This window comes from Camelus bactrianus, chromosome 5, assembly GCF_048773025.1.
Source record: "Camelus bactrianus isolate YW-2024 breed Bactrian camel chromosome 5, ASM4877302v1, whole genome shotgun sequence".
In the NCBI taxonomy this organism is placed as follows: Eukaryota; Metazoa; Chordata; class Mammalia; order Artiodactyla; family Camelidae; genus Camelus; species Camelus bactrianus.
This window is the reverse complement of record NC_133543.1, coordinates 32,887,423-32,901,705: the sequence shown is the minus strand read 5'-3', so window position 1 is coordinate 32,901,705 and position 14,283 is coordinate 32,887,423. Positions and strand designations below refer to the sequence as shown.

The window sequence follows — 14,283 nt, the reverse complement described above, 5'->3', positions numbered from 1 at the left end:
AGCTACTAGACTCTTTTTTTTTTAAATGATTTAGCCATTATTTCAGTTACAGGTAAGGCAATAAATTATTACTTTTATAAAGACCTCATGTCAAGGAATGACCATTATGAAGGCATTCTTATGTGTTAACAAAGAACAGTGTGTGAAATGTTTTTTTCCATGTTAAATATTATAAAGTTACTGGTTATGCTTTATGATAAAACCAGTCATATTCCTTTTCTTCTTTTTTTTTTTTCATATACAGTAACTTTTGCCTGGTGGTGCTATAATTGCGCTATGAGAATATCTGTTTTGATCCAGGGCATCTGATTTTTTTTTTTTGCAAGAGTAGCCAAAGATAGAAATTACTATGGATGAGCAAATGAAAGCAAACCCATAAAGCAATGACCTCAGTGTCAGCAAGGAAAGATGTAAGCAAATTTGCCTTTTTTAATCACCATTCGCAAAGACAGATACAGCTGGAATGTGGCATCACAGTTTCGTTATTGAATCCTAGCATATTCAATTCGCATGCTTTTAGTAAATTAAAGTTATAAATTACCCTTTGTTTCCTCAGATCCAATCTAAATCACCAATAAGAAAAATACTCTTCTCCAGAGCTTATTTGTGACCAGGTTTCGTTAAATGTCCAGGAGAATAAAAAACAACTTGAAAAATCATCTGTAGCTCGTACTTTGGTATGAAATAAACATCTTTGACTGTGTACAAGGACATGCAGGCATCTCTGAGTCATTACAGAAATATCTTTAAACAATATCAATGAGATGGATATTCCAGAATTTTTAAAAGTACTATCATCTATATCATAGTATTTTTTAAAATTGTCTTTTGTTCAGCTTGGATTCTATTTCCCTGTCTTCTGTTTGTCCTGAATATTACTTCTATAATCAACAAAACATGGGTTTTAGGATCCAATGAACTGAAATATAAATTATTAACTGATTACTTCATGATAAAAAACAAAGTTCCAAAAGGGTAGCAAAGAATTAAACTCATGGTGTACAACAGAAGGGCTGTGATTGTGAGCACAAGTAGCGTCGAGCTTATACAACTTGGGAAAAGTTGGTCAGAACAGTGATCTTTTATAGTGAACAATACACCCTATTAAATTCTGGATTTGGAAGAAATGCTTTTGCAATGTTTTTGGTCATTCCATGCTGAATAATTAGTTCATTTTCTATTTCTCGGCACAAAATGTCAGCCTTATTTTGGACGTCTTGAGGTGAATTCATACTGAGAACCCTTCAATGGCCATAATATCATTTAGTAAATGTGTGACTGACGAGGGGGTTTTTTCTCATTTGGGCATCGTTGCAGATAGCATCTGCCAGAACGTGCAGATGATATTTACTGAACTAAAGGTCTGAGTAGTGGGAGATAGCCCTAAATATGCACTTCCTCTACCAATTATCAAATTAAACTTGATTCTTAGCCATTTGAATAAATCGTAGTTGGAAACCAAAACGGTTTATATGCACTGTGGAGTCAAGTCAACTTCTTGTAATTTGGTACTTGTGAACTGTTTCTTTAATGGTTTAACTATCAGTGGAAAATGAGAGATGGAGCCACATACCATTAGAATGAGCCCATAAACCATGTACTGTTCTTGTACACCAAATATTTCAAGACTGGAATAGCTCACCCTCTGAATAGACAACAAATCTCCTCTGTGCAACCATCCTAATCAGCATGAACATCATTCTCTTGAATGGATGGGTCCAAAAGAGTAGTTATCAGTTTTCTGATGATAAAATCATGAACAAAAAATAAAAGTAAAATTGCCCTGGGTAGGAACTGTAGGTTAGCATATTTTCAACGACAATCTCTTCTCTTACATCCAATGAAGCTACATACAGACAGTCTCAAATGACCATATATTTAACTACAACTCAAGGCACACCTTATTAATTCACTTGAAATGGTGATATATTTATTTAAAACTCTGAAACCATCTATATTTTCCTACTTTTCAGGAGCTGAAGTTTCCAATCAATTATAGTCTCTAGCCTCAGAAGCTTGGGTCTGATTCTCCAGTCTTCACTCAGGTAAACCTCCCATTGCCACTAATGCTTGACACAATTAGGTTGTCATTGCACTGTTTAGGAGGCTTTCTTTGGTGAAAACTCATACACTGTGCACATTTGCAACAGCTCTTATACCAACAGGCAAAAACAACTTCATGATGTGAAAAATTTGATAATTGCCCCCAGTTTTTTTTCTGGAGAATAATTAAAATAGGCCTGGTTTTCTTCTAGTCAGATTTCTAAGTAGATAAATTTGAATTATCAAGAAGATAGTAAGACATCTTTGGCTGATAATCACATTATACAGTAATAAATGAATCACCAACCTTAGAAAAGTCATCTTACCCAGCTGCTTCATTAGCAAGCTTTGCTATTTTCTCTCCAGAAGAGCCTTGGACCAGATATCAGAAAATCTGGATTCAGTTCCCTTCTCCATTGCATATTTCTGAATCTTTGACATAAGTCATTTTATATTAATTGATCTTTTAATATGTCTTACTAATTGCCTTAAACATGGCATTTTATAAAAATTAAAAGCAAAAAAAGTGGAAAAATTTTATGGAGTGAGATCCATATATATACATACATACATACATATAAATCAGATATATGTGTATATTATCACTGTCATCACCATCATCATTTTATCGTCATCTCATTGGGCTTTCCATGTCAAATTGCTCCTCTTAAATAATGTTGCCACTGCAGAGGCTTCTCAGTGTCCCAGACCCTAACCTAATCATCTCTGGTCACAGCACAGTTACAGTATTCTTCCTTACAGGCTTCAGGGTCTCCCACTAAACTCCTGAAGTGCATTTCCTCTCCAACACACCTAATTTTCTTTTTTTCCTCTATGAAAACAAACAACATACCTGGAAGAGTCTCTTCTCCAACATTCTGACTCAACTGCTTTAGAGGGAAATTTAAAATCTACCTCCTTTCGGAAATCTCTCCCAATTAACAGAGATTTGTTATGCCATTTGCATCATCCCATGCCACCTAATCAGGTCTAAGCCCTGTGTATAAACTGCGATAGCAGTGCAGCTGAAGAATCCAATGTTATTTATGCTCCTTCCTACTCAGTTTGTTATTTGATGTGCATTATAGCCATGCTTGCATTTTTGTGCAGTCTCAGAGACAACAGACAGATCTAAGACCAACCATGCTCGTGGAGCATGTCATGTCACCGTGCAGCCGTGCACTTCCTGTAGACACTGGTTTTCCTTTTCCTGATAATGACTCAATGGAAAGAGACATTTATTAGGAATATTTAGATAGTGTGTATTGGCCATTTACTTGGGTTGACTTCTGCAAGTTTAAAACAATTGGCAAGTTCTTGACATCAGAAACCTATAATTTAAGCAATAACTTGACCAGATGAAAATCTTTATAAAACTGTATGCGGTAGGCTTTGGAATTTTATTTGTCAGCAACAATGGAAAGTAACACATTACAAACTGAAGGCTTAGCAACGCAAAGTAAAAGTCAGGCTATTTCAGGAAGATGAAAATAAAATAAAATGAATCTAGTCATACAACACAAACACTACCATAATGGAATACATATATCACCGTTTCAAACAGAAGTAAAAGAATCATGACCCTAAACTCAGGAAACGTAAAACATGTATAGTGAAGCATGTATTTGTCATGTGGTCTTTATTAAGGCTGGTGAACATTATCATCAGTGTCTATCTGAAAGTAATACTGTGCTAAGTATTTACCTTAGTGGCTTGCAACAAAATAGACATTCATATACCTGCCATTCTAATTCTCAGTACCAGCCCCCAGGATGGCATCTCTACTTTCTGTGTCTATTTCTTTGCACCCAAGCATCTTACTTGTCTCCTGCCCTCCCCTTACTGTTAAACAAATGTGATTATAATCCTAAAAAGAAAGAAAAAATATTTTTTCAGTGTTGTTGTTTTGTTTTTAACTTTTTATTCCCAAATAATTGCGTCCTCATTCTGGTTACCATATTATGCTCGAACTGGGAGAAAAATCTTTGCTAGATGGTGTGTGTGTGTATGTGTGTGTGTAATAAAAATTCCTTGAAAGATAGGAATTGAGTCTTAGTTATAAACCAACAAGGCCAAACACAAAGGCAGTGCACTTAGAACATTTTTATTAAATACATAAAGTAATTAATCTTAAATTTTCTTTCTATTTTATGTTATGTTGACTCTGTTCCACACTAGCAGAGTGAGAAATCAGTGGCGGATAGAACTTTAGATCAGTTCCATACTAGTGTTGCTAAATGCTTCCTGTACACAGGACATACTTCAAAGGTGAAAATTGCAGCTGAATGTGTTCCATTTGCCCATTTTTATTTCTTTACAGAAATTTATGAATCAAAAACTTCAGAAAAGATTTAGAGTAAACTAAAAATCCATATACTCTACAAAATAATATGCCTACCCACCTATATTTATGGATAGCAGTGCAATGACTATGTGAAAACCCTAATTTAATTACACATCTTTTATCATATGTCTCAGCATTATCTTTAACCAAGAAGGGCATGTTTCTCAGTAGCATCTCTTTGGTTGATTGGTTTCAATAATAAGCATGCTGAAAGAATCTTTCTATGTTATTCCATCCAAAGTCTTCCAAAAGCCTCCCTTGATCAAAATATAATGGTGCTTAAATATGTTAGGCAACATGGACTCTACCTATTTGCATTATAGCAAATGAACTGGATCATTCCAATATGGTGTCACATGTGCATGGAAGCCTGCAGCATTTTATAACAGGTGTTGAGGAAATGTACTTGACAGAGATATTGACAGTAAGGTCATCTGTAAGCACAAACACTGAAAATATCAAGAGAAGTATATAGTCATTAGGGGCACAAGAGAGGGGAAAAAAGCAATGTATAGGAGGAATCAGCCGTGGTCTCCCACAAAACAAAAACAACAAAATGCACAACCATGTATATATTTTAAAGACAGTTATTTTGCCTCACAATACTTGTTCTCTCTCTCTTGTTCATTCTCAACATGGAGAAATAGTGTGAAACAGAGGGAGGTCATCACATGGCAAAAAATAAAACAAAGACAGAGGATTATATATGAAGCAACAGAAAATAATTGTTCTCTTAATGCTGTCGGCATGCATTTACCTCCATCAGAATATTTGAACATTCTGATAGGTATTTTAATTATTGATATATATGTCTCCCTTGCTAGATAATACACTCCCTCTAACTTATTTCTATATTATTTATAACACCTAAAATTATGCTATTAAACATATACGTTCAATAAATATGTTTTCCACCTGAATCTTAAAAATGTAATACCTAGTTTAATTAGTCTACCAAGAAAATGCTGATTGCCTAATGGTTTATTGATGGATCAGTAAGGAAAAGTTCAGAAGAAAGATCTTAAATGTGACATAATTTTGTGACAGCCTAGAATATCAATAGGACAATTGTATTAGTAAAGAACTAGTGGAAGTAAAACTAGTAATAAATTCCAGCATGTATGTTGTAAAACTTTTGTCTTTTTGTCATACTTTAAATATGTAGTTATAAAATGCAAATGAAAAGTTTGAAATTAAAAAAAAATCTTAGATCTACTGAGTGCAAATACATTTTAAAATATAGTTACAAAGTGCAACAACACAATGTCATAAAATCATTATTTCTGTGTATACATCAAAGGCTTTTCAAGTTGTTATAAACAAACTTCAGGAATGTTTTCCAATTCTCAGTGAGGCAAGCATTCCAATTTTCTGCAATATTAGCAGGGGTAACTAATGATGCCTAATTTTTGCCTGTAGTATTTCCTTCAATCTGCCTGTGCACTTTCGGTTTCTCTGGCAGCAGCAGCATTTGTAAATTTTCTGGTCACTAAGCACTCAAGTACAATTGTAAGTGATCAGTTTGCAATTGGCCAACAAGGAGAAAAATATAGAAAAAAGAATGCTTGCATATATTTATAAATAAATGTCCATAAAAATCTTGAAAGCTCTGTGTTCATGGTATGTTTTTGTCTACTAAATTATTTTACTTTGAAAAGCTAGATGTTTATTGGAGAGAATGTGTTTCTTTAGTTTAGGAAAATAAAACCACATTTTTTTATTTATTGAGTTATAGTCATTTTACAATATTGTATAAATTTCCAGTGTAGAGCACAATTTTTCAGTTATACGTGAACATACATATATTCATTGTCACTTTTTTTTGCTGTGAGCTACCACAAGATCTTGTATATATTTCCCTGTGCTATACAGTATAATCTTATTTATCTATTCTACATATGCCTGTCAATATCTACAAATTTCGAACCCCTGGTCTGTCCCTTCCCACCCCTCACCCCCTTGGCAACCACAAGTTTGTATTCTATGTCTATGAGTCTTAAAACCACATATTTTGAAGGAGCTTTATTATATTCTGTGTTTGAGTAACATCTTACACTTAATGATTGCCCCTTTTCCATTTATGTTTATTTATTTTTAATAAAAAGTGCTATTTGAATTACAGTAAAGTACAAAATGGCATCTTTGTAACTAAGCAGGACCTGAGACAGTCCCCTCCCCCATACCCTCTCCAGTAGCTCCTCTCTGAAGTACCCCAATAATAGTATCTCATGCATATTTCCTAAGTTTTTCAGTTATTAAAAACCACCACCAAATGGAAGAAATGAACTACTTGATGATCATGAGCACGTAGCCCCAGACCTTCTGATGGATTGATCACCATCAACCAAAGAATTGTGCACAGCTGATCTCATACCCTGGGCCGCTCCTACCTCAGGGAGCCTTTAAAAATGCTCAGCTGAAACCCCTTAGGAAGTTTGGCGTGTTTTTAGGCATGAGTTACTCATTCCCCTTGCCCAGCCCAGCAGTAAACCTTTCTCTGCTCTGAACTCTCACGTTTCAGTGCTTTTTGACCCCACTGTGCAGGAAGCACATGAACTTGTGTTTGGTAACAACTTTAGCTAAGTCAATCTAGGAATCTGCGCCCGTGGCAGGTCTACCCGGGCCAGGGGAAGCCCTTCCCTGGGTCCCCAGCAGCTGCCGGAGCTCACTTCAGCCTCCCTGAGAGGGGCCAGCCACACCAGTGTAAGGCTGTTTGGAGCCGAGAAATGTCCGGAGTTACGGTCCATGTTTGTGTCGCTCGAGGGTGAGTCACTCCAGCATACTCAGGCTGGGAATTCTCTACACTCTATCTGGGTTCATTCCCTTGCAGGAAGTGAGCCACTCTGGGTCTCTTTTCTTTTGAGAGCTGGGTCAGTCTGTTTGGAGGCCTCCGTCTGGGACGGGAAGTGGAATTTTTAGACTACACCTCCTCTGATTTTCTGTCTGTAATTGTAGTTTATTTGTAGTTTGTGTTTTCATGTGTATGGTTTTGGGGTGAACCACTCCAGCTTGCACAAGTTGGGAAAATTCTACCTGCTCCACCTGGGCTCATTCCCTTCCAGGAAGTGAACCATCCTGGGCTCACTGGGAGCTGCTCTGGGTCCATTCTCTTTCAGGAGCCAGGCCACTCTGTAAGCCTCTGGGAGTGGAAGTGCAATTTTGAGGCTGTATCTTGTCTGATTTTTTTGTTTATGGGACCATGTTTGTTGTTTATATGTGTGTCAGTACTTGGATTGGCCGATTGAGACGTCTTTGGTGAGTAACAGGGAATCACATGTGTGACGACACCAGAGTATCCTTCCCTATTATGTTGGCCTTGCCTGGGGCACAGCGTTGGTTGGGATTTGCACTTTCTAGACTTGGTCTTTCCTTCATCTCTGATGGGGCATTGGTTGGGATTCTCCCCTTTTGGGGCTAGGGAACTGTGACCCTGAAAGATCATTTTGAATTTTTGTTTGCTTGATATTTGATAACATGAGCTGTGGATAATTAAGAATGATCAGAGCTCTGTTTCATCTTATAGTCCCCCTAGGTTATATTTTGCAAAACTGAGAGATCTTCAGCTATGCTCCCATAAACAAAAGAAAATATTTTTTATTGTAACACTGTCTGCTCAGTACTCCCTGAGATCTGGAGAACAATGGCCCCTAATGTCTCTGTTATTTCAAAGTAGGCCTTTTGCAGTTGATTTGGCTTTTATCTTAGGGGGTGTGTGTGTGTGTCTGTCTGTCTGTCTGTCTGTCTGTCTTGGTACCTGAGTCCAAATCCTGTTGTCTCTGTGTGTGTATGTCTTGGTACCTGAGTCCAAATCCTGTTGTCTGTTCCTAGCTGAAAGTAAGGCATGTGAATGTGAGTGAATGATACAGATACATATTATTGTCTATTATTGTTATTTCTTTAAATTGAAGTAGATATTTGGGAACTGGAAAAACAAATCCCTGAAAACAGCCAAGATGGCTGGATTTTGTAAAAGCAATTAGAGTAGGAGAAATTTGCATTTCTCTTCTTGTGCTTTTGAGATGTAGATGTTCTACCTGGGCTTTCAAGGGAAAAAAGAGATTTTTTTTAAACTCAAGTGGAAAAACCATGAGATCTCTGGTTATGTCTGTCCTTATGTAAAAAATTAACATGTAAATGAGCTCTACTTAATTGACTTAAAAGTAAGTGCTTACAAATTAAATACTCCTAAGTACAAAAGAAGAAGCTAGACAGAACAAATTTCAGGTTCACATGATCTGGAAAATACTCAGTATTGAATTGATATCTGATACAAAGCTAGCTTAAGCTTGTTGGTATAATCAATACAGACATGCCTTTCATTGTACCTGAGTTTCCCGAAGGTCAATAAGTTCATGTTTCTGTTGCAGAGTTTGTCAGCAGAAAGAAAAAAGTTAACTTGGTGTGGTGAAATTCTTATAGGTGAATTAAGTGCAAATGAGATAAGAGCTTTTGGGTTAACTCTTTAGAAGTAATTATGTTTTAAGTATGTCTACTTTTAAGAATGTCTACTTAGAAATGATCACTCCAGATATTTGGTAACTTGAAATTTTAGAGTTGTGATAAATTAAATTAAATAATGAAAGTTTTGAATAGCTGAATAGCTAGGTCATTTCCAAACATGATACTGAAACATTCAGTAGAAATTAAGACTTGTAAGGATTGAGGATTCTAACTTAAATGTGTAATTGATGCTATTAAAAATGGAGGAAACATTTCAGTATATAATAGGAAAGTAGGATATATGTTTTGAGTAAAAAAAAATATATATATATATATATAAGGAATGGAATTTAATTTTGTAAAGGGAAAAGACAATGACAGTCCTAGAGCTGGTTGTTTCTAGATGTGGGAAAAAAAATTAAGGGGAAACTAATATGGATATAGAAAGTAGTGGAAAAATTTATAGAACAGGAGCCCTAAAAAAAGGGATTCTGTGCGTGGTAAGGCTGAAATTAGATTAAATTTCATTAGGTAAGTGGATTTTGTTGTTAAAAGTAGGCTGGTACTAGATTTGCTTCCTCCCTGTTGAGGGAACAAGTTTACTTATAATGCTTCTGATAACTGTGTGAAACTTTTTGTTTTGTTTTTTGTTTTTTGTGTGAAACTTTTTGATGTTGACAAACTTCCTATCAAATTCTAATTAAAGTTCTTTTGACTTCATCTACTTTGGGAAGCTTCAAAGGGTCCCTGAGGCATCTATGGGAAAAATATTAAAGTAACTAGGATTGGTTGGCATGTTGAATTGCACAGGAAACATTGGCAAATGAGTTACAAGCCTCCTTGGATTAATGGTATGAATGAATATTGTTGATGTGGACATTCTAAAAATTGTATAAATTTTCTGAAATTTAGAGGTGTCCTGGTATAATGCTATCAGTTATGATTCTGGTTGTAATCTTGGAATGCATGTCACAGCAACTTGATTAAGCTTCTTTGCTAAGAACATTGTAGTCAGATCTTCCTCGTTGGGTCTTGTCATTCATAGACAGTTAAGTTCTGCGGAATTCCTTCAGGGAGATCTGTGGGAAGGACTTTTTGATAAGTACAAGTTTCTTTCAGATCATGCTGCTGAGCTGGGTAGGAGGTCTAGTGAAAACTCTGATTTTGTGAAACTTTTGGTAAGGGAGATTGATTGTATGGGATTCAGTGAACTCATAAATATGGTTATAATTTTGTGACTGAAGCATTGCTGGTTTTTAATCTGTTTTCTTTTTATTTTTTTTAAATTATATATATATATATAAGTATAGTCAGTTTGCAATGTTGTGTCAATTTCTGGTGTACAAGATAATGCTTCAGTCATACATGAACATACATATATTTGTTTTCATATTCCTTTTCACCATAAGTTACTACAAGATTTATTGAATATAGTTCCCTATGCTATACAGTATAAACTTATTTATCTGTTTTATATATGTATATATATAAATATATGTATATATATATAAATATATGTATATGTATATGTTAGTAGCTGCAAATCTTGAACTCCCAATTTATTCCTTCTCTCCCCATTTGCCTCCTGATAACCATAGGTTTGTTTTCTGTGTCTTTGTGAGTCTGTTTCTGTTTTGTAAGTTCATTTGTATTTTTTATTTTTTTTTTAGATTCCACATATAAGTGATATCTTATGGTATTTTTCTTTCTCTTTCTGGCTAACTTCACTTAGAATGATGATCTCCAGGTCCATCCATGTTGCTGCAAAAGGCATTATTTTATTCATTTTTATGACTGAGTAGTATTTCATTGTGTAAATATACCACAACTTCTTTATCCAGTCATCTGTCAGTGGACATTTAGGTTGTTTTCATGTCTTGGCTATTGTAAATAGTGCTGCTATGAACATTGGGGTGTGTGTATCTTTTTGAATTAAGGTTCCCTCTAGATATATGCCCTGGAATGGGATTGCTGGATCATATAGTAAGTCTATTTTTAGTCTTTTGAGGAATCTCCATACTGTTTTCCATACGGCTGCACCAAACTACATTCCCACCAACAGTGTAGGTGGGTTCCCTTTTCTCCACAGCCTCTCCAGCATTTATCATTTGTGGACTTTTGAATGATGGCCATTCTGACTAGTGTGAGGTGATACCTGAAATTGAACTATTTACCAAATGTTTATCTCCCTATCAATATTACCTCCAATGTTTAGCATAGAAAGAGAATTCTCAAAAGGAGTCATCACAGAGTATAACTACTTGTGATGTATAATAGTGCTTGCTTTAAGTCTATTGCTAAAAGCACATGTACCATGCTTATGTAACAATTGGGTATAAATGATAAAAAATATAGCCTATAAAGTGTTTCTCCATTAACATACCTCTGAGCCTGGTTCATCTGTTCACAATAACTGATTAGTTTTCCCTCAATATGGATAACTAGGCAAATATAGAAGAGACCTAGCACCAAGAGACATAATCTGAACCCGGGGCAAGAGTGACCATCTCAGCATTGATGGAGATATTTTGATCATCAATGCTTTCTATTGAAAGATTTGTAATCAAAAGGAGAAATAATGGAAAAATCTGTACATATTGAAATATGGGGAAGTCATTCTGGTTTATGCATGGTTTGACTTAAACTTTACTAACCAGAGCAGCCTGCTTTATGGCCTTTGGGGCATGCATTGTACATCTGCTTTGTTTGTGGGGAGGGGAATGCATTTGAAAGACTACATGGAGTAGCTGTGGTTCGGACATCCAAAGTAAAACCAGGTGGTCAATTGTGGACATGATTTCAGACGTATTCCTGTATTTTTGAGAACTCCAGTTCTCTGAGCTGTGTCACACATGGGATGCCACCACCAGCCAGTCTCAAAGCACTGTCTGCTGGCAGATAGCAGCTGTAAACTTATGACCTCAAGGTCTCCTCTTGTAACTATTAAAATTTAGGCAATAGCGTTGCGTTAGATCAGATGTTAGCAGGAAAAAGGAGATATGCATAGAGGCCAGAAGTTTTTGCTGTATATATGTTAATACCACATTAAAGTTAAAACCTACTCAGACAGAAGGAGATGACTGGCTACCTGGCTCCTTGTCTCTCCCAAAGTGCCAGGTCCAGACTGCTTTTCAGGCTTAGTCTCCTGAATTCCTTGGGGAATGAGATCTTACCCATACAAGACTCAGATCCAGGACTTGAAACTCAGGAAATATTTCCAACTCAGTGTCCATTCCCCAATCAATGTAGGACTACATCCCATTTTAGCAGGAAGTAGCCAGAGGGGTCATCACCCTATTCCTTGAAAGATTTGGAGAAGGATGGATTATGATTAGAGATTGAAACCGAGTTCCTCAGCTGAGTTTATGATTAACCTCTCTATCTAAAATATTATTCCCCTCCTGTTCAATACTTGTTCTCCTCAGGATCAAGGGGGTATCAAAGAAAAAGTGGGGGGAGTGTAATGGAACAGGACCCTATGGGGCCTTCCCAGGACAGACCCCTCCCCCATGTCCTCTGCTGTACTTGTCTCTGAAGTACCCAGATGATAGTATCTCATCCATATTGCCTGAGGTTTTCAGTTACTAAAAACCACCACCAAATGGAAGAAATCAACTACTTGATGACCAAGAGTACGTAGCCCCCAGACCTGGTGCCTAAGCGTTGAGCTCCATCAACCGGAGAATTGTGCACAGCTGATCACCGGGGCCGCCCCTCTCTCAGCTAGCTTTTAAGAATGCTCAGCTGAAACCCCTCAGGATGTTTGGTGGCTTTTAGGCATGAGCCGCTCATTCTAGTTGCTCAGCCCAGCAATAAACCTTTCTCTGCTTCAGACTCCCACATTTTGATATTTTTGGCCTCACTGTGCATGGGGCACACAGTCTTGCATTCAGTAACATCTTCTCTTTCCCTCTTTTACAAGTCAAATATTTCAAACGATGCACATCGAGATGAAAATGATGTTTCCAAATTTTGATATTTTTATCATCATCAACACAGCAGAGGGGATACAACGGTGCAGTTTTAGTAAGAATACGTCCAACATTTGGAAATTCAAGAAATTAAATGTTCATACAGAGAACATTTAGTAGAAGTGAAACTGTGCCGTATTTAAAAGTTCAGGAAAGCTGATAGGGGAGCCATTGTAATCATCACACAGTTGTACCAAATTAAATCATTGCCCAGAACCTGCTCGGGACCTTTGGGTTAGCCCACACTGGGGAAGATTCAGCTCCACTGAGAGAGCCAGGTCAGGGGGGCACCTTTGGAGGCATCTTTAATGGAAATAAGCCCCAACTTCCCAGAGAATGGCTGTCGTCATTTCCTGCACTATAGACCCAGTGCAGAAAAAAACTGCTAAAGCATGCAGGCTCATGAACCCCAAAACAAAGGATCCCCTAAGATTGTCAAAGAGACCACGCTGTATATGAGTGAATGAGTCAGTGAGAGATGTTCAGTTTCCAGATAATTCACAGATTAGCTTTTATCCAAACACTTAAAACTTCTTAGAGATGACAGTCCTGTGCATGCTCAGCTTGTATGTGTGTTTGTCACTTGCATTTGAATTTTGCTCAACTGATAAATCATGAGGGTGCATTATTTGACAGAGAGGATCTCTAAACACGTAGGGCTTTGGTGAAACTGAGGTGCCAAATTAGCTTTAAAAATATCTTACATTATGGCTTAATTTCATGTTTTCATTGAAGCCCAATCGTGTTGGCTGCCATTCAATAGGCTACAGAAATCTGATAGATGATGAATTCAGGGATATTACAAATGAAGGAAAACTTGCCAACTAAAAGGAAACACGATGGTTATTTTTACCTGTACAGATGTAAGCAGAGTACAGATGTCCTCCTTAGCTTCCGATTACTAAAAATCACACACCCTGATCCAAAAACTCTTCTTTCATATTTTCAGGATATTTTAAACCATAAGATGAAAGAGACAAGACAGAGCCTCAGAGAGCATAGAATATCCTTGGTGTTAGTTAGGAGGGTCTTCTTTGGGCAGCAGATAGAGCCCGCTGGGAGCACAGTTTGGCTGGCAGAGGTGCCTTTAAAAGAAAATAATGTGCCATTTCCTTGAGTCAGGGGCTGCCCTGCTCCAAGGTCTGGCAGGTGAAGCATGGCCTAGTATGGATTTCAAACCTCATTTGTTTCCTCTGCCTAGAGAATTTTCTGCCAAACACAAACAGCATAACTTTAAAAGGTGGCCCTGGACCAAAGTAATAACATCTTTGCAATTGCTTGCCAATTTTTGCCTTCTAAGTAATCATCTTTCTGCTGCCCAGTGCTGATCCCTGAAAGAAAACTGGAAGGGTTAAATTGATTAACATTAGAAAGAGCATCAAGGGAAATCCAGGAAAAAAGAAAAGGGAAAAAATTTCTCTTGATGGAAGAAAAGGGCCCAAAGGTTGAAAAAAGGGTATGAAGGAAGAGAAAGGGAAGTAAGTT

General features: G+C 36.9%; 1 long non-coding RNA gene across 5 annotated transcripts in view; it reads left to right on the top strand.

The window, feature by feature from the left end:
- Positions 1 to 6,846: 6,846 nt before the first annotated feature.
- LOC141577701 (uncharacterized) overlaps positions 6,847 to 14,283 on the top strand; it is a 134,919-nt gene continuing 127,482 nt past the window's right edge. For 4 of the 5 annotated variants that reach the window (XR_012506991.1, XR_012506990.1, XR_012506989.1 and 1 more), the window contains exon 1: positions 6,847 to 7,151. This is a non-coding gene — a long non-coding RNA (uncharacterized LOC141577701). Of the gene's footprint in view, positions 7,152 to 7,248; positions 7,643 to 14,283 lie in introns of those variants that run through there. The other variant, XR_012506986.1, reaches the window with a different exon arrangement.